This window comes from Mus musculus, chromosome 3 (assembly GCF_000001635.26).
Source record: "Mus musculus strain C57BL/6J chromosome 3, GRCm38.p6 C57BL/6J".
NCBI lineage: Eukaryota > Metazoa > Chordata > Mammalia > Rodentia > Muridae > Mus > Mus musculus.
The window spans coordinates 100,364,581-100,385,239 of NC_000069.6; positions in this window are offsets into that span (position 1 = coordinate 100,364,581).

Here is a 20,659-nt window from a genome sequence, read left to right on the forward strand (position 1 = left end):
GGCACTGAGATCTGTGAGATCACTGTAATGTATTACATCTATGCTCCCATCCTCTGTGACTGCCAGCATGGAGGAAAGCCAGGAAGTATCTGCTGAATTATGAATATGTGAAGCAAGGGTGAGACATGCCCTGGGGTATTGATCTGTTCATCTTAGCTTGAGATTCCTATCCAGGACTCATAGCCCCCTTGCTTCTGGAAATGGTCCCATTTTGAGTATACTGATAAGCTGTGAAGTTACTCTTAGCCTAGTTAGCTCTGGCCAGGGGTAGGGGAAGACCTGGGTAATGTTCTATTTCCTCCAGTGTGGAAGGAAACACATGGTGCATACTGAGTGGGAAGGAGGCTTACTTGAGCATATTTTTCTGTGTCACAGTAAGGGTTATAAAAAAAAATCTAGAGGCTGTGGGGGTGTTTCTTCTTCTGAAAACAATTTTTGTTTTCTTAGAAAACCCAAGGGAAAAATATGGGAATCCCCTTTTCTCTCCTGCGCTTTACCCCATCCACCCTCGCTCCAACACTGCTTGTATCCAAATGTGCCAGGTGTGATTTAATGCTCAGAGGAAAGCCAGTTGCAGGCTTTTATGGATTTAACTAATACACCAGCTGTAGCTCAGCAATGGATCTGAAGTGGACTTGAAGTCAAGCTCAGTGTCCAGATTTTTGGTTTTGTTTTTAAGAGAATTTGGTGGGAGGCAGGAAGCTCTGTTCATTTGAAACTTCTAGAAGCTTCACCGCTCCAAACGAATGATTCTACCTTAGAATTAGTAATGCTAGCTGGATGTGATGGCACACATCTGTCATTCCAGTACTTGGGAGACAAAATGAAAAGAACTATGCATTTTAGGCAGCTTGAGCCACATAGCAAGTTCTAGAAAAAACCCAGATTGCACAGTGAGAACCTGAACCATGCATGGAGGAAGAGAGGCAGTGGGGGGAGAGGAGGCGGGAGTTGGGGGAGAGGGGAAGAGGAAGAGGAAGACTAACTGTAATTCAGTTAAAGAGCTAGACCTCTAAACCCATGATGAGCCAGGGGTGGGCAAAGAGAGTTCAGGGAAGCTACGGTTAAGATCCACCCGGTCAGTACTTGCTCTGAAACAGGAGTTACAGGGACTCACCACACAGGTACAGCTGGTGGCACTCAAAAGCAAGACTCCCACACCAGGTGGCTTTGCAGCTTGACCTCCCTTGCCTGTGAGTGGGTGTGACAAGAGTTGACAAACAGCTAATATTCAGGCTGCTGCCTGCCCTCTGAGACCTTTTGTTCCAATAGCATCCAGTAGTTAAATCCACCCCCTCCTCTCCATATGGTACAAAACAAGTGAATGGAAAACCTTGTCTATACAGATGAAGGTGTTTAATTCTGGCAGGAAACCTCCCAGGTGTCAGATTCAGGGTTAGCTTTGTTATCATCTCAAGATTCTGATCTTTCTATAAGTAGACATAGCAGTACTTTGCAGCCCAGAAGATCAAAGATTAAACCTACCCACATATGGAAATGCTTTTGAAGCTCTTGGCACCCTTGGATGGATAACAGAGGTAGGGGCCAGGTAGGGGTGGGGAGCTCTGTCCTACCCTAGAAGGCATTGGTTTGCCCCCAAAGGTCAATGTGCTAGGCTCAGCTTCACACAGCCTTCCAAGAAACTCTCCCAAACTCAAGAGTAGGCTTGGTGGCTAGTGACTCTCCTGGTCCTGGTGGAAGCTAGGAAGTAGGTGGACTCTGAGGGCTAGGAGACATCTCCAGGTGTATGCCAGTTGAGGGGATTGTCCTTGAAGTTCCTCTTCAGTTAGAGATTCTCTCCCAAACTGGAAAGTCATGTAGGGTCTCATTTACCCCTGGTTTTTGACACACCCTGCTCTCTAAGGTATCTCCAACCAGATCTCCAGTCATGTTTGTCTACTAAACTAGACATAAACAGAACTTCTACTACCAGAAAGAACTGGTGCATATGCCACAAGAGCCCAAATTCATGTCCAAAACTTAGGTCCTTACAAATTCTGCACAGGCTCCTTCTTGCACATTCTCAGTGCAAGTCAGCGACGCTGTCCCCGCCCTCTGGCTGAAGCCAGAAAATCTGGAGCCATTCTAGGCTGTTCCCTTTCTTCCCTATGTCCTATCTAATTAACCATAACATTGTTTATTTATTAACCTGGCAAGTGTTTGAATACTTGGTATAAGTAAAACAATACCCTGTGTGCTGGATAAAAAGGAGCAGAACAAACATGGCTGATGTCATAGCAAAGAGACTGACATAAAAGTGTCCTGCAGAAAAAGCATGGGGTGTTTTTACCAAGTGTATAGAGGGATCCTGGTGTATATGAAGAGGTCAAATGCTGGCTAATAGTTAGACACCCTTGACTGCAAACATCCAGAACTGAATCTGAACAAGGCCAAGCAACAGTGAAATCACTGAGAAGATTCCAGAGAGGCTCGGGGAAGCAAGGAGAAACTGCCGAGCTGGTCTTTGAGAAGCGTACAGAGGATATGGCTTATCAGATGGCTTCTTCCTGTCACTTTCTCACCACATTGCCAGTCTGATAAAATAGCTGGTAAAAGCAGCCAAGGGGACAAAGGGGTTGTTTGGTGAGAAGGGGGTTGTTTCAGCTCACAGTTCCACAGTTTGTGGAAACAGCCCACCATGTTCAGGAAGTCATGGAGGTAGAGCTCATGGTGATTGGTCACATGGTTGACAGGAAGCTGAGAGATAGATGCTACGCTTGACTCACTTTCTCTTGTAGTTCAGTCCAGGACCTCAGACTCACGGATAATCCCTCACAAGCATGGCTTGTGGCTGCCTAATCTAGATAACACCAATGTCAGACCCTGTCTGCCTTTGTTCCTCATCTCTGTGGCTTGGCTCTCTTCTCTTCTGCCAACAAGATTTTTCTACATTTCACAGACTTAATTCTCAACCCAGACTCGTTCTGTCCCAAGGACAAGAGGGCCTTTATTGTTTCCTGACAGGAAAACCTGGGGAGAGGACTTAGATTTATAGAGAGGAAAGGTGGTTTGAAGCTGACCTAGCCTGGGTTGATGTATAACCTGAAGCCAGTGAAAATAAGTGCCTACTTCTGCAGCCAGTGAGAACACTGCCTACCCCTGCCTCCAGTGAGGACACTACCTACCCCTGCCTCCAGTGAGAACACTGCCTAGCCCTGCCTCCAGTGAGGACACTGTCTCACCCACATTGCTGATCTTCATTTCTGACTTTCGCATATATATTATTGACTTTTCTTCCCAGAACCTAGATTGGTTTTCTTCATTCATTCATCTGCTTATGTGTATCCTCACTGAGCAGTTTTATAAGTAAATGTCTTAATTCATTATCCAGCACTTTCCCTGGGTTCTCTAGAGGCACAAAATCAATAGAATGGTTAGATCTGATATGAGGCATTTATGAGATTGTCTTATATGATACAGTCTGGGTAGTCCAACAAGGGCTGAGAACCCAAGAGCCTTTCAGTCTGTGAGGTGAGATACCTCTGCAGTCCCACTGTGACGCTGAATATATTGAATATTGAAGAGCCACTGACTTCAGTTCACATTAAAAGGCGAAAGAAGCAGGAATCCGAGAGACTAGTCTGTGCAGGTGAGAGTGCGGACTACCGGAAGAACACAGATTCTGGGACAGACCCCGTTTTGGGCTCCAGAAATCCAGGCACCTTCCCCGCCAGAGGAGAGGTGTCTGCCCAGTAGGGCTCTGACCAACAGAGCATGTCAGAGAGCCATCTTGTGTCCCGTGTCCCTTGGAGACCAGTCTGTGCAGGTGAGCATGGAGTCTGCAGAAGCAACACATCTTCTAGGACAGGCACTGTTTCGAGTCTTCATCTTCAGCCAGGAGGCAGGTCTAAATGCCAGATATTTGTACACCTTCCCTGCAATAGGAGAGCTTGCCTGCAGAGAGTACTCTGACCACTGAGACTCAGGAGAGAGCTAGACTCCCAGGTCTGCTGACAGAGGCTAACAGAATCATAGGAGCAACAAGCTCTAACCAGAGACAACTATAACAACTAACTCCAGAGATTACCAGATGGCGAAAGGCAAATGTAAGAATCTTACTAACAGAAACCAAGACCACTCACCATCATCAGAACCCAGCAATCCCACCTCAGCCAGTCCTGGATACCCCAACACACCCGAAAAGCAAGACTCGGATTTAAAATCATATCTCATGATGCTGGTAGATGACATCAAGAAGGGCTTTAATAACTCACTTAAAGAAATACAGGAGAACACTGCTAAAGAGGTAGAAGTCCTTAAAGAAATACAGGAAAACACAACCAAACAGGTGATAGAATTGAACAAAACCATCCAAGACCTATAAAGGGAAGTAGAAACAATAAAGAAAACCCAAAATTCAACAACACTGGAGATAGAAACCCTAGGAAAGAAATCTAGAACCATAGATGCGAGCATCAACAACAGAATACAAGAGATGGAAGAAAGAATCTCAGGTGCAGAAGATTCCATAGAGAACATCGGCACAACAATCAAAGAAAATGGAAAATGCAAAAAGATCCTAACTCAAAACATCCAGGAAATCCAGGACAAAATGAGAGGACCAAACCTACAGATAATAGGAGAAGATGAGAATGAAGATTTTCAACTTAAAGGGCCAGCAAATATCTTCAACAAAATTATAGAAGAAAACTTTCCTAACCTAAAGAAAGATATGCCCATGAACATACAAGAAGCCTACAGAACTCCAAATAGACTGGACCAGAAAAGAAATTCCTCCCGACACATAATAATCAGAACAACAAATGCACTAAATAAAGAGAGAATATTAAAAGCAGTAAGGTGAAAAGGTCAAGTAACATATAAAGGCAGATCTATCAGAATTACACCAGACTTCTCACCAGAGACTATGAAGCTAGAAGATCCTGGAAAGATGTTATGCAGACCTAAGAGAACACAAATGTCAGCCCAGGCTACCATACCCAGCAAAACTCTCAATTACCATAGATGGAGAAACCAAAGTATTCCACGACAAAACCAAATTCACACATTATCTTTCCACGAATCCAGCCCTTCAAAGGATAATAAAGGGAAAACACCAACACAAGGATGGAAACTACAGCCTAGAAAAAGCAAGAAAGTAATCCCTCAACAAACCTAAAAGAAGACAGTTGCAAGAACAGAATCTCAACTTTAACAACAAAAATAACAGGAAGCAACAATTACTTTTCTTTAATTTCTCTTAACATCAATGGACTCAATTCCTCAATAAAAAGACATAGACTAATAGACTGGCTACAAAAACAGGACCCAACATTTGTTGCTTACAGGAAACCCACCTCAAGGAAAAGGACGGACACTACCTCAGAGTGAAAGGCTGGAAAACAATTTTCCAAGCAAATGTTCCGAAGAAACAAGCTGGAGTAGCCATTCTAATATCGAATAAAATTGACTTCCAACCCAAAGTTATCAAAAAAGACAAGGAGGGGCACTTCATACTCATCAAAGGTAAAATCTACCAAGATGAACTCTCAATTCTGAATATCTATGCTCCAAATACAAGGGCAGCCACATTCATTAAAGAAACTTTAGTAAAGCTCAAAGCACACATTGCACCTCACACAATAATAGTGGGAGACTTCAACACCCCACTGTCACCAATGGACAGATCCTGGAAACAGAAACTAAACAGAGACACATGGACACTAACTGAAGTTATGAAACAAATGGATTTAATAGATATCTTCAAAACATTTTATCCTAAAACAAAAGGATATACCTTCTTCTCAGCACCACATAGTACCTCCTCCAAAACTGACCATATAATTGGTCACAAAACAGGCCTCCAGAGATACAAAAATATTGAAATTATCCCATGCATCCTATCTAATCACCACAGACTAAGGCTGATCTTCAATAACAACATAAATAATAGAAAGCCAACATTCACATGGGAACTGAACAACACTCAACTCAATGATTCCTTGGTCAAGGATAAAATAAAGAAAGAAATTAAAGACTTTTTAGTGTTTAATGAAAATGAAGCCAACAACATACCCAAACTTATGGGACACAATGAAGGCAGTCCTAAGAGGAAAACTCATAGCTCTGAGTGCCTCCAAAAAGAAACTAGAGAGAGCGTACACTAGCAGCTTGACAGCACACCTAGAAGCTCTAGAACTCAAGGAAGCAAATTCACCCAAGAGGAGTAGACGGCAGGAAATAATCAAGCTCAGGGGTGAAATCAACCAAGTGGAAACAAGAAGAACTATTCAAAGAATCAACCAAACCAGGAGCTGGTTCTTCGAGAAAATCAACAAGATAGATAAACCCTTACCCAGACTAACTAGAGGGCACAGGGACAGTATCCTAATTAATAAAATCAAAAACGAAAAAGGAGACATAAGAACAAAACCTGGGGAAATCCAAAACATCATCAGATCCTACTACAAAAGGCTATACTCAACAAAACTAGAAAACCTGGATGAAATGGACAGCTTCCTTGACAGATACAAGGTACCAAAGTTAAACCAGGATCAGATTACCGATCTAAACAGTCCCATTACCCCTAAAGAAATAGAAGCAGTCATCAATAGTCTCCCAACCAAAAAAAAAAAAAAAAAAAAAAAAAGCCCAGGACCATATGGGTTTAGTGCAGAGTTCTATCAGATCTTCAAAGAAGACCTAATTCCAACTCTTCTCAAACTATTCCACAAAATAGAAATAGAAGGTACTCTACCCAATTCATTCTATGAAGGCACAATTACTCTGATACCTAAACCACACAAAGATCCAACAAAGAAAGAGACTTCAGACCAATTTCCCTTATGAATATCGATGCAAAAATACTCAATAAAATTCTCGCTAACTGAATCCAAGAACACATCAAAATGATTACCCATCATGACCAAGTAGGCTTCATCCCAGGGATGCAGGGATGATTTAATATATGGAAATCCATCAAAGTAATCCACTATATAAACAAACTCAAAAACAAAAACCACATGATCATCTCGTTAGATGCTGAGAAAGCATTTGACAAAATCCAACATCCATTCATGATAAAAGTCTTGGAAAGATGAGGAATTCAAGACCCATACTTAAACATAATAAAAGCAATATACAGCAAACCAGTAGCCAACATGAAACTAAATGGAAAGAAATTCGAAGCAATCCCACTTGAAGTTCTAGCCAGAGCTATTCAACAACAAAAGGACATCAAGGGGATACAAACTGGAAAGGAAGAAGTCAAAATATCACTATTTGCAGATGATATGATAGTATATATAAGTGACCCCAAAAAATTCCACCACAGAACTCCTAAACCTGATAAACAGCTTCAGTGCAGTAGCTGGATATAAAATTAACTCAAACAAATCAATGGCCTTTCTGTACACAAAGGATAAACAGACTAAGAAAGAAATTAGGGAAACAACACCCTTCACAATAGTCGCAAATAATATAAAATATCTTGGCGTGACTCTAACTAAGGAAGTGAAAGATCTGTATGATAAGAACTTCAGGTCTCTGAAGAAAGAAATTGAAGATTTCAGAAGATGGAAGGATCTCCCATGCTCATGGATTGGCAGGATTAATATAGTAAAAATGGCTATCCTGCCGAAAGCAATCTACAGATTCAATGCAATCCCCATCAAAATTCCAACTCACTTCTTCACTGAGATAGAAAGGGCAATTTGCAAATTCATCTGGAATAATAAAAAACCTAGGATAGCAAAAACTATTCTCAACAATAAGAAGAGAATCCCTAGTGGAATCACCATGCCTGACATTAAGGTGTACTACAGAGCAATTGTGGGAAAAAAAACTGTATGGTACTGGTACAATGACAGACAGGTAGATCGATGGAATAGAATTGAAGACCCAGAAATGAATCCACACACCTATGGTCACTTGATCTTTGACAAGGGAGCTAAAACCATCCAGTGGAAAAAAGACAGCATTTTCAACAAATGGAGCTGGCACAACTGGCAGTTATCATGTAGAAAAATTCAAATTGATCCATTCTTATCTCCTTGCACAAAGTTCAAGTCTAAGTGGATCAAAGACCTCCACATAAAACCAGAGTCACTGAAATTAATAGAGGAGAAAGTGGGGGAAAGCCTCGAAGATATGGGCATAGGGGGAAAATTCCTAAACAGAACAGCAATGGCCTGTGCTGTAAGATCAAGAATTGACAAATGGGACCTCATAAAATTGCAAAGCTTCTGTAAGGCAAAAGACACCATCAATAAGACAAAAAGGCTACTGGCAGATTGGGAAAGGATTTTTACCAATCCTAAATCTGATAGGGAACTAATATTCAATATATACAAAGAGCTCAAGACTCTGGACTCCAGAAATTCAAGTAACTGCAGTTAAAAATGGGGTACAGAGCTAAACAAAGAATTCTCAATGGAAGAATACAGAATGGCAGAGAAGCACCTGAAAAAATGTTCAACATCATTAATCATCAGAGAAATGCAAATCAAAACAACCTTTAAATTCCACCTCACACCAGTCGGAATGGTTAAGATCAAAAATTCAGGTGACAGCAGATACTGGAGAGGATGTGGAGAAAGAGGAACACTCCTCCATTGCTGGTGGGATTGAAAGCTGGTACAACCACTCTGGAAGCCAGTCTGGAGGTTCCTCAGAAAATTGGACATAATACTACTGGAAGATCCAGCAATACCTCTCCTGGGCATATACCCAGAAGAAGTTCCAACTGGTAATAAGAACACATGCTCCACTATGTTCATAGCAGCCTTATTTATAATAGCCAGAAGCTGGAAAGAACCCAGATGTCCCTCAACAGAAGAATGGATACAGAAAATGTGATACATTTACACAATGGAGTACTACTCAACTATTAAAAACAATGAATTTATGAAATTCTTGGGCAAATGGATGTATCTGGAGGATATCATCCTTAGTGAGGTAACCCAATCACAAAATAAGTCATTAGATATGCACTCACTGATAAGTGGATATTAGCCCAGAAACATAGAACACCCAAGATACAATTTGCAAAACACAAGAAAATCAAGAAGAGGGAAGACCAATGGGTGGATACTTCGTTCCTCCTTAGAATAGGGAACAAAACACCCATGGAAAGAGTTACAGAGACAAAGTTTGGGCATAAGACAAAAGGATGGACTATCCAGAGACTACCCCACCCAGGGATCCATCCCATAATCGGCCACTAAACCCAAACACTATTGCATATGCCAGCAAGATTTTGATGAAGGGACCCTGGTATTGAGGCTATGCCAGTGCCTGGCAAATACAGAAGTGAATGCTCACAGTCATCTATAAGATGGAACACAGGGCCCCCAATGGAGAAGCTAGAGAAAGCACCCAAGGAACTGAAGGAGTCTGTAACCCTATAGGTGGAACAGCAATATGAACTAACCAGTACCCCCAAAGCTCATATCTCTAGCTGCATATGTAGCAGAAGATAGCGTAGTCGGCCGTCACTGGGAAGCGAGGCCCCTTGGTATTGCAAACTTCATATGCCCCAGTACAGGGGAATGCCAGGGCTAAGAAGTAGGAGTGGGTGGGTAGGGGAGCAGGGCAGGGGGAGGGTATAGGGAGCTTTCAGGATAGCATTTGAAATTTGAAATGTATATAAAGAAAATATCTAATAATAATAAAAAAGAAGAAGCTGGAATCCAATGACAGTGGCAGTAGTAGTCAGGGTTCTCTGGAGAAACAGAACTGAGGGATGAATATAGATAGATATGAATATGGATAGAGATAGAGATGATGGAGAGAGAGAGAGAGATAAGAGAGAGAGATAAGAGAGAGAGATGAGAGAGAGAGAGAGAGAGAGAGAGGTAAAGGTACAGATGGAATTGATTAGAGTGGATTACAGGCTGTCATCCAGCTAGCCCATCAATGACTGTCTACCAACAGAAAGACTAAGAATCCAATAGTTGCTCAATCCACAAGGCTGGGTGTCTTGGCTAGTCTTCAGTATACACTGGAATCCCCAATAACTAGGTTCTGATACCATGGAAGGAATGTCTCAGCAGCTGCATAGAATCAGTGAACTTTCCAGCAAGAGTCAGGACAAGCAGGCGAGAAGAAGTGCTTCCTTCTTTCACAGCCTTATCCCAGAGCTGCCATGAGAAAGGGGGGGGGGGGCTCAGGTTTAGGGAGGGTCTTGCCACCTCCAATGTCCAATCAAGAAAAACTTGTAGATGTACCCAGCTGCTCAAATTTCAGTTTTTTCCAAATGCCAAACACTGACCACCAAGATTAGCCATCATGTGGGTAAAGTGTTTCCCACGAGAGTCTAACAATGTGAACTCTATCCCCAGATCCCACAGCAGAAGGACTCCTGGAAGTTGCCCCTTACCTCCACACGCATGATCTCATTCACATACACAGGTCATACATACAATAAAAAGGAAGGTATATTCATAAACAAAATTTGAGAAGTGTGAGAATAGAAATAAAAAATTAAAAATGATTTCTACAACCAACAAAAATAAGACAAAGTCAAAATACTACTAAAAGTTTAGTAGAAAGAAATAAAGGAAAATACACAAGAGTTGAAAAACATTAGTTTAGTTAGTTAGTTAGTTAGTTAGTTAGTTAGTTCAAGCATAAAAATGTATAGAAACAGAATTGGATAACATAAGTAGGGGGATCCAATTAAAGCATAATGTGTCTTTTAAACCATAGGATTAAGTGCCACTACGAATGTAGTAAAAGGAAAATAGGGAAATAAATAGGCCCCTCCCCCACAGAGAGAGAGAGACAGAGAGAGACAGAGAGAGAGAGAGAGACAGAGAGAGAGACAGAGAGAGAGAGCATTGGTGTGGCTGCTCTCTGGATTTTCAGGCATTAGAAACCTTTAGTGGACATGGTGGCCAGGGAGCAGTTCAGACTATGTGTTCTTGTCTTGCAATATGCACTGGTGCTGAGCCACCCTGGACAAGTGTCAAGGGACTGCCAGAATTGTCTTCATCTTAGGAGCTTGCTTGCTTTACATACCAGAGGCCTCAGCTGGTCACACTTTGTTTTGTAATCTGTATTCTGGAAATGGTCTCCCACTTTCAAAGTACTCTCTAGTTTGTATATCCCATTGTAACTATTGCTCTAACTGGTGTGTGGGGTCATTTGAGTGTTCTGGGATAGCAGGAACAAGCACAGCACTGAGCTCTGTACAAGCATACCGGCCTCCATGATTTCAAGACACACTGAGCATTAAGAACCTTGCTGGCAGGATTCAAAAGTCTACTGGAACTTTAGAGTTCTCGGTGTCTACTGTCATGAATAGATAAGTAGCTTTAGCAGTTGATCAACCTAATGACCTCAGGCTCAGAACCACCAAACTCAAAGTTATTCCCATTTGGTGACATTTGCCCAATCACCAAGTGTGGGGCTACCTCTCTCTGTACCCGTCTCTGCCCAAACAGAGCCTCATGCTGCCTGCTCTGTTTGATGTATGCTCCCCATGACTGCTACACACACATACACACACACACACACACATACACACGCACGCACATGCACACATCTGTCCATCTATCTCACTCAGGGTTGTGGTAGGTTGACTTGAGGCTTTCTGACTGGCAACTGATTGTTCACTGGTCTCAGGCCTCCAAAGTAGATCAGTTTTAAACAATTGGTTTCCTCTTAGATGGCATCTGGCCATAGCCCTCTAATCCAAGGGTGGTGACAAAATGAAATTATTCTTCTATGCTGATTCATTCCACAGGAAGAGTCACTGTCTCACCAAAACCCACAGCTGGATTTGAGGCTTACAGAACTATGGGCTTGTCCTGTAGGTAGGGCTGCAGGTCCCTTCACCAAGGCCACCTGGCTTATCTTTTGGGTGAGGCTCTGTTCCCCTCTGCCTACAGGGCAGCCACCCAGTTGGAGCTGTGCTTGGCATGGTTTACTTCTTTCTTCTCTTTTGTTTGCCCTGTCTTCTCTTTTGTTTACCCGTGCTTATCAACTGCCCTGCCACCCCTTTGGGAATTTTGGGTGTTCTTCTTGACTCCTTTTAGAGTAGTGTCTACTCTTTCTTCCCCTGACTCATCCTCACTGCATCACATGGAGACCGCTTTTAATACAGTCTTACCCAGAATCCCTCTCTAGAGATTTTGCAGTTTTGTATTTGTGTACTATGTAATGTTCTGATTATATAATACATAGTGTGTTGGTTAATTTTGGTTATCAAGTGCATTGAATGATACCTAGAAAACTGGTAAAGCATATATGTGGGCATATTTGTGTTATTTATTTGGAAGCATGGTATATAGATCAGACCCACTCTGAATTTGAATGCCAACATCCAGTAGATTGGGGGCCTGAACAGAACAAACTAGCAGATGGAAGCACCTGGGTCCTTCTTCATCGAGTATAGTTGCTGCTGCTACCTCAGTTGCCCATAGATACTAGACTCCTTTTCTTTGGTTCTGTCAGTTCCCTGTTTGAATGTCAAGTGTGTCATGACCTTTCCTAGGGAGATGTGAGGGATGACAGAGAGGACACTAACAATAGACCAAAGAAACCCTTCCACCCAAGGCTAGCTGTATGGACCAGTGAATTTAACTGGGGTTACTTACAGAAGAATCAGTGAGAAATTACATATGGCATGAGAAATCTATAGGAAGCCACATTATCCAATAAGTACCACCTCCCACACTCTCAACAGGAGAGCTGTGGTGTCTTGGTCACTGTTCTATAGCTGTAAAGAGACACCATGACCACCTTTCTTATAAAAGAAAGCATTTAATCAGGGACTTGCTTACAGTTTAGGGGGCTTAGTCTATTATCAAAATGATAGGGAACGTGGTGTCATGCATCACAGGCTTGGTGAAGCCTAGAACAGGTTTTTGAAGCCTCCAAGCCCATTCCCAGTGACTCACCTACAACACCTACTGAAGACCACACTTCCAAATCTTTTTCAGTCTTCCACCTGATGACTAAGCATTCAAATGTATGAGGCTGTAGGGGCCATTCTCATTCAAACCAAGATTCTGTCTTTCTCTTCTCCTTCATCTCTAAAAGGTATATTGACAAAACTGATTGCATCAACCCGCTCTGCCTAAAATTTAGTGATAAAAGTGGGGGAAAAACTGTAGAGCAACATCAATTTTAAAATCCAGGCAAAGTTCACAAAAGCTTAAGCAAATAAAAGCCAATGCAACGGAAGGTCCCTTATGATGTTCCAACTTACGATGGTTCAACTTAAATGTTTTTCCACTTTCTGACAATGGAAACATGATACTCATCCAATAGAAAAAATACTTTAAATTTTTATCTTTTATGAGATTTCAATGTGTGTTTTTGTTTTAATGAGACAGCATGTCTCTATATAGCCTAGGTTAGTTTTGAATGCAAGATCCTCCCACCTCAGTCTCCTAAGTACTATGATTACAGGTGTGTCCTATCATGGCCAGCTTTGAACTAGCAGTGTGCATGACGATATGCCTGGAGATGCTGGACGGTGGTGGGAGCTGCAGATCCCAGTCAGTCAGTTATACAAGAACTGAGATGAAAAATGAAACTCTTCAGACCACTGTGTGCCTAAGCTATGATATCATGGATGTTTATATCTTTCTTTCCTGGCATTAGACACATTTTCTTTTTTTTTTTTTTTGACACATTTTCAAATTATGATCTTTTCAACTTATGATGGGTTTACCAAAATCTAACCTTTCATAACAAAGGAGCAACTGGATGTAAAAAGGGTAGTCTATCATGATTAGGTGAATGGGGCTTATTCAATGAATATAGAATAAGACTAACATTCAAAACCAATCAAGGTATCTACCATGTAATATAAACTCAAAAAGAAAAATCATAAAATCAACCAAAAGGCATGGGAAAAAAATAGAGAAAGGAAAATACTTATTTAGGGTACAAATTCTCAGCAGTCTAGATGTATAAGTGACTTTAGCCTGATAAAAAGAATCAGTCAGGGGAGGGGGGGTGTGATTAGCATTTAATTTTGAAAGACTAGATATTTCCCCTAAGACCATAAAAAGACGAAGATGTTCAGTCTTATCTCTAATCAGCATGTCCTAGCCAGCAATAAGCCAAGGAAAAGAAGTAAATGCATATAAATTGAAGATGTGAGATGGATTTATGTTGAAATTATCTTTGTTGCAAATCAAAACAACCCTGAGATTCCACCTCACACCAGTCAGAATGGCTAAGATCAAAAATCCAGGTGACAGCAGATGCTGGCGAGGATGTGGAGAAAGAGGAACACTCCTCCATTGTTGGTGGGATTGCAAGCTTGTACAACCACTCTGAAAATCAGTCTGGCGGTTCCTTAGAAAATTGGACATAGTACTACCGGAGGGTCCAGCAATACCTCTTCTGGGCATATATCCAGAAGATGTCCCAACCGGTATGAAGGACACATGCTCCACTATGTTCATAGCAGCCTTATTTATAATAGCCAGAAGCTGGAAAGAACCCAGATGCCCCTCAACAGAGGAATGGATACAGAAAATGTAGTACATTTACACAATGGAGTACTACTCAGCTATTAAAAAGAATGAATTTATGAAATTCCTAGGCAAGTGGATGGACCTGGAGGGCATCATCCTGAGCGAGGTAACCCAATCACAAAGGAACTCACACAATATGTACTCACTGATAAGTGGATATTAGCCCAAAACTTAGGATACCCAAGATATAAGATACAATTTGCCAAATGCATGAAACTCTAGAAGAATGAAGACCAAAGTGTGGACACTGTGCCCCTTCTTAGAATTGGGAACAAAACACCCATGGAAGGAGTTACAGAGACAAAGTTTGGAGCTGCGACAAAAGGATGGACCATCTAGAGACTGCCTTATCTAGAGATCCACCCCATAATCAAGATTTTGCTGAAAGGACCCAGATATAGCTGTCTCTTGTGAGACTAGGCCGGGGCCTAGCAAACACATAAGTGGATGCTCACAGTCAGCTATTGGATGTATCACAGGGCCCCCAATGGAGGAGCTAGAGAAAGTATCCAAGGAGCTAAAGAGATCTGCAACTCTGTAGGTGCAACAACATTATGAACTAACCAGTACCCCGGAGCTCTTGACTCTAGCTACATATGTATCAAAAGATGGCCTAGTCCGCCATCACTGGAAAGAGAGGCCCATTGGACACACAAACTTTATATGCCCCAGTACAGGGGAACGCCAGGGCCAAAAAATGGGAATGAGTGGGTAGGGAAGTGGGGGGGAGGGTATGGGGGACTTTTGGGATAGCATTGGAAATGTAATTGAGGAAAATACGTAATAAAAAAAATAAAATTATATACTTCAGAAACCTTGAGGAGTCTACAAAAAAAACTTACTGAAAATAATTAATCAGCTTAGCAAAGCTCAAAGTAAAAGCTTAATATATAAAACATTGCATATATTATATATATATATATATATGCCATTGAAAATGGAAATTAAAAGTATGTTTTACCGTAGCATTAAAATATGAAATATTTTGGAACTCCTTTAACAATATACATGCAAGATGCAAGACCCATACTATGTTTTCACTATGTTGAAAAGAGAATTTATAGACAACCTAAAAACAAACAAACAAACCAAAAAGCACAATACACCCAAGCCTATTGGGCTGAAAGGTCTAATATATGCATCCCCTATTTTACTGTGCTTCACCTTATTAATTTTTACAGATCATGAGCTGTTTTTTTTTTCAAATCAAAGCTTTTTAGTAAACCTGTATTTATTCATACCATTTTCCAATAGCACCATTCACTTTGTGTTATGACTTAGTAGTTCTCACAAAACTAGCAAGCTTTTATTATTATTCTGTAATGGTCTACTGTGGTCGATTATCTTTAGTATATATTGTGATTGCTTAGGAGCACACAAACTATATTCATACAAGGTGATGAACTTTGCCTCTTAGTGTGTCTCTTTTCTCACTGCTACACTGACCAGTTCCCACCCCTTCCACTTCTTACTCTCTTTCTCCTTGGGCCTTCTTATCCCCTGAGACACAATAAGATTTAAGTTGGGTCAGATAATAACTCTGCAGTGTCCTTCAGGTATCCACATGAAAGGAAGACTCTTTAAATTCACAACTACAAATTATTAAACTCAGTGAAGAATGTGTCTCAAGAGCCAAGATGGGCCTCTTGTGCCAGTTGGCCAACCTATGAATGGAAAAGAAAGGTTATGAAGGAAATGTAAAGTGTTATTCTAACTATGCTGGTTGGTTTTATCGAGTTGACATAAACCTAGACATATCTGGGAAAGGAGATCTAAATTGAGAAAATGTCTCCATCTGGTTGCCTATAGACAGGTCTGTAGCATGTTTTCTTGATTAATGAAGGCCCAGCTCACTGTAGGTGGTGCTATTCCCGGGAAAATGGGCCTGGGTTCTATAAGAAAGTAGGCTGAGCAAGTCATGAGGAACAAGTCAGTAAGCAGCACCCCTCCGTGTCTTCTGCTCTAGTTCCTGCCACCAGGTTCCTGCCTTGAGTTTCTGCCCTGACTTTTCTTAGTGATAGAATAAGACCTGATAGTGGTAAAATGAAATATTTATTTTCTTACCCATGTTGCTTTTAGCTGTGGTGTTTCTATCAGATCCATGGAAAGCCCAAATAAGACAGGAGTTAACACAGGAGTGTTATGAAAGAGAAGTGGCCTTGTGGATGTTGTGGAGAATACTTACTGATCTATATCACACCAGCTACAATCTTCCCACAACCAAGGTCTTATCCAAAGCAAAGCTCTGGCCTTTAAAATTCTATGATGACTGAGAGAACCAAAGGAGCTGCAAAAAAAAAAAAAAAAAGACTGAAGACTAACTGGCAACCAGATTGGCTCTTAGGATTTCAAGAAAGACACAGGGGTGCAAGTCAGAGCAGCAAATGTTACCGTGGAAGCTACAGCAAACTACAAAGGAGACTCTCAATGTAAACCAAAGATGAAGAAGGATGCCATATAGCCCTACACAAGTTCCAGGGCACAGGCTGACTCTCTTGTTAGGGGTTAATACAACTGGTGACTTTAAGTTAAAGTCGTTATTCATTTACCATCCTGTAAATCCTAGGACATTCAGTAACTGGTCTGCATCTACTCTGGCAATGCTCTCTCTCTCTCTCTCTCTCTCTCTCTCTGTGTGTGTGTGTGTGTGTGTGTGTGTGTGTGTGTGTGTCACACTAAAGCTCAGATGACAGCTCACCTCTTTACAGCATGCTTTATTATGTTAAGTCCACCATTGAGACCTACTTCTCAGAAAAAGATCTCCTTCAAAATATTACAACATTAACAATGCCTCTGACCACCCAAGGGCTCTAGTGAGAATGTACAATAAATTATATTAGTCCTTTTGATGCCTGTTAAGGTGATATACATTCTAATCAAGGACTAATGTTGATTTTCAAGACATTATTTAAGAAACATACCATAAGAAAATAGTTTATGGATGACGACTGATCTGGGCAAAGTAAACTGAAAGGCTTCTGAGTAGGAATCACCATTCTAGAACAGTCGTGAATATTATTAAAGAACTTTTCTGACTCATGGCAAGAGGTCAAAATATCAGCCTTAGGAGGAAGTAACCCAGCTCTCATGGTTATCTTTGAGGGGATCAAAAGTACCATGGGAGAAGTGACCTCCGATGTGGTAGAAGGAGCAAAAGGTGGGTTCTAAATATGGAGCTGAATTGCTGCAATCACAAGCAGAAAACTTCATTAGCTAAGAAGTTGCTTCTCATAAGCAGAGGGAGCAGCCTCTACAGTGGCTCTACGTGAGGACAGGACTCTTGGAGGTGGAAGAGGTACTGAGAAGCAGCTTAGGAAGCTTAGCTCATTGTCTCCTTGGTTACCAATCCCAAGAGACCTCAAGCAAATCCCCATATTGCTTTTCAAGGTTTGTTAGTGTGGCTTTTGGAGATATTGTAATGCAATACTCTGCTTCTTCTGAGCTGTGCATAACACCATGATTCTCTCTCTGGAACACATCTGCAGTGGTCTTCAGTTGTGGTTGTGGGTTACATTTGCACTACAAAGGCTGTTCTAAACCTTAGTGGATTTCAGTCTTGTGGAAGGTTTTATAATCCAACAAGAGCTGGACCCACTTTCCAGAGTGTCTGGAATATAGCTCAAAAAAAAAAAAAATCAAAGCTTTTAGGAAATAATCAGAGGACACTCATGCTGTTGGTCCAGAGACCTCATTTGAGAACCTAAATCACCTCTCCACCTACACAATTGACGCAACATAGAGGGTTTGCTCTGTCTCCTTTATCTAGATAAGAATTTAGCAGAAGGGATAATACTTTTTTTTAATGTTTTGGGATGTTTGCTTGTATGCCTACCTATGTACCCCATGTGTGACTCACACCTGCAGAGGCCAGAAGGAGGCATTGAATCTCCTGTGACTGGAGTCACAGTCACTTATGAGCCACCATGTGGGTTCTGCAAGTAGAACTTGAGTCCTCTAAGAGAGCAGTCAGCATTGTTAACACTGAACCATCTCTCCAGCACACCCTGACCCTGCTGCCACCATCACCAAAGGATAAAACGTTGAGACGGAATATACTCCAGACAAATATGCTGCAAACACTGTTGAATCAGCAATGGAAGATTTAAAATTTTACATCAGTTTCATTGATGTAACAATTGCTTAAGTTCTGGAAGACGTTTTGCTGCAGGTAAGCAATATTACATGCCCGAGAAAAACCTTTCACTAAAGAAAAAAACCAAGCAGTGAAATAAACGTGAGTGTAATATTCTTTTAGGAAGTTCCCAAGACTAGGAACAAAACAAAACAAACAAAACAAAACAAAACAAAACAAACTGATGACTTCCTAAAGGCACAGCTGACAGCAAGCTATGTTTGAAGCAATAAAGCAGTTTAATTGAGACATATACATTGCTTCCAAACATACTTTAAATCATACTTTTAAATGTGTAAACATTGCTTCTGTGTGAACTGGAAAACAAGAACAATTGTGTGACTAGTTATAGTGCCACATTTTCTTCACCTTTACTTGTTTGGAAACAAATGAAGAATACATCTGAGGTATGCCTGCTATATTGTTAAAATGGCAGTTTTCATAAACATCTACACATTTAAAAACAACTCCAGTCAAAATCCTGTTTGAGTTTTGTTAGAAATTAACAAGTATAAAAGTTATATAAAACATAAAGGACTTAAGCTAACCAAAACAATTATGAAATGATAGCACAAAAATGGGGGGGCGGGCTTCTATTGCTCAGTCAAAGATGTGTTTTAAAAGTATAATACATAAATACATAAAGATGCATGATAAATATAATTATCATGTCGGCATGACACCAACATCAAGTCATACAAACCAGTCAGTGGAACCAAATAGAGACACCAGAAAATCAATCCATAAACAAGGTCCTCTATCCAGACTTCAGTATCTATAGGTTCATATCCAGAGACTTGAACAACCCAGGGGTTAGGTATCCACGGGAGGGCTGAATACCAAGAGACAACTTGAACATGGAGCTAGATGACTTTCAATCAAACCTTCAAAGGCAATGTGCTATAGAAAGGCATCTTCTATGGAAAGATCTCCCATGCTCATGGATTGGCAGGATCAACATTGTAAAAATGGCTATCTTGCCAAAAGCAATCTACAGATTCAATGCAATCCCCATCAAAATTCCAACTCAATTCTTCAACGAATTAGAAGGAGCAATTTGCAAATTCATCTGGAATAACAAAAAACCTAGGATAGCAAAAACTCTTCTCAAGGATAAAAGAACCTCTGGTGGAATCACCATGCCTGACCTAAAGCTTTACTACAGAGCAATTGTGATAAAAACTGCATGGTACTGGTATACTGACAGACAAATAGACCAATGGAATAGAATTGAAGACCCAGAAATGAACCCACGCACCTATGGTCACTTGATCTTCGACAAGGGAGCTAAAACCATCCAGTGGAAGAAAGACAGCATTTTCAACAATTGGTGCTGGCACAACTGGTTGTTATCATGTAGAAGAATGCGCATCGATCCATACTTATCTCCTTGTACTAAGGTCAAATCTAAGTGGATCAAGGAACTTCACATAAAACCAGAGACACTGAAACTTATAGAGGAGAAAGTGGGGAAAAGCCTTGAAGATATGGGCACAGGGGGAAAATTCCTGAACAGAACATCAATGGCATGTGCTGTAAGATCGAGAATTGACAAATGGGACCTAATGAAACTCCAAAGTTTCTGCAAGGCAAAAGACACCATCAATAAGACAAAAAGACCACCAACAGATTGGGAAAGGATCTTTACCTATCCTAAATAAGATATGGGACTAATATCCAACATATATAAAGAACTCAAGAAGGTGGACTTCAGAAAATCGAACAACCCCATTAAAAAATGGGGCTCAGAACTGAACAAAGAATTCTCACCTGAGGAATACCGAATGACAGAGAAGCACCTGAAAAAATGTTCAACATCCTTAATCATCAGGGAAATGCAAATCAAAACAACCCTGAGATTCCACCTCACACCAGTCAGAATGGCTAAGATCAAAAATTCAGGTGACAGCAGATGCTGGCGTGGATGTGGAGAAAGAGGAACACTCCTCCATTGTTGGTGGGATTGCAGGCTTGTACAACCACTCTGGAAATCAGTCTGGCGGTTCCTCAGAAAAATTGGACATAGTACTACCGGAGGATCCAGCAATACCTCTCCTGGGCATATATTCAGAAGATGCCCCAACTGGTAAGA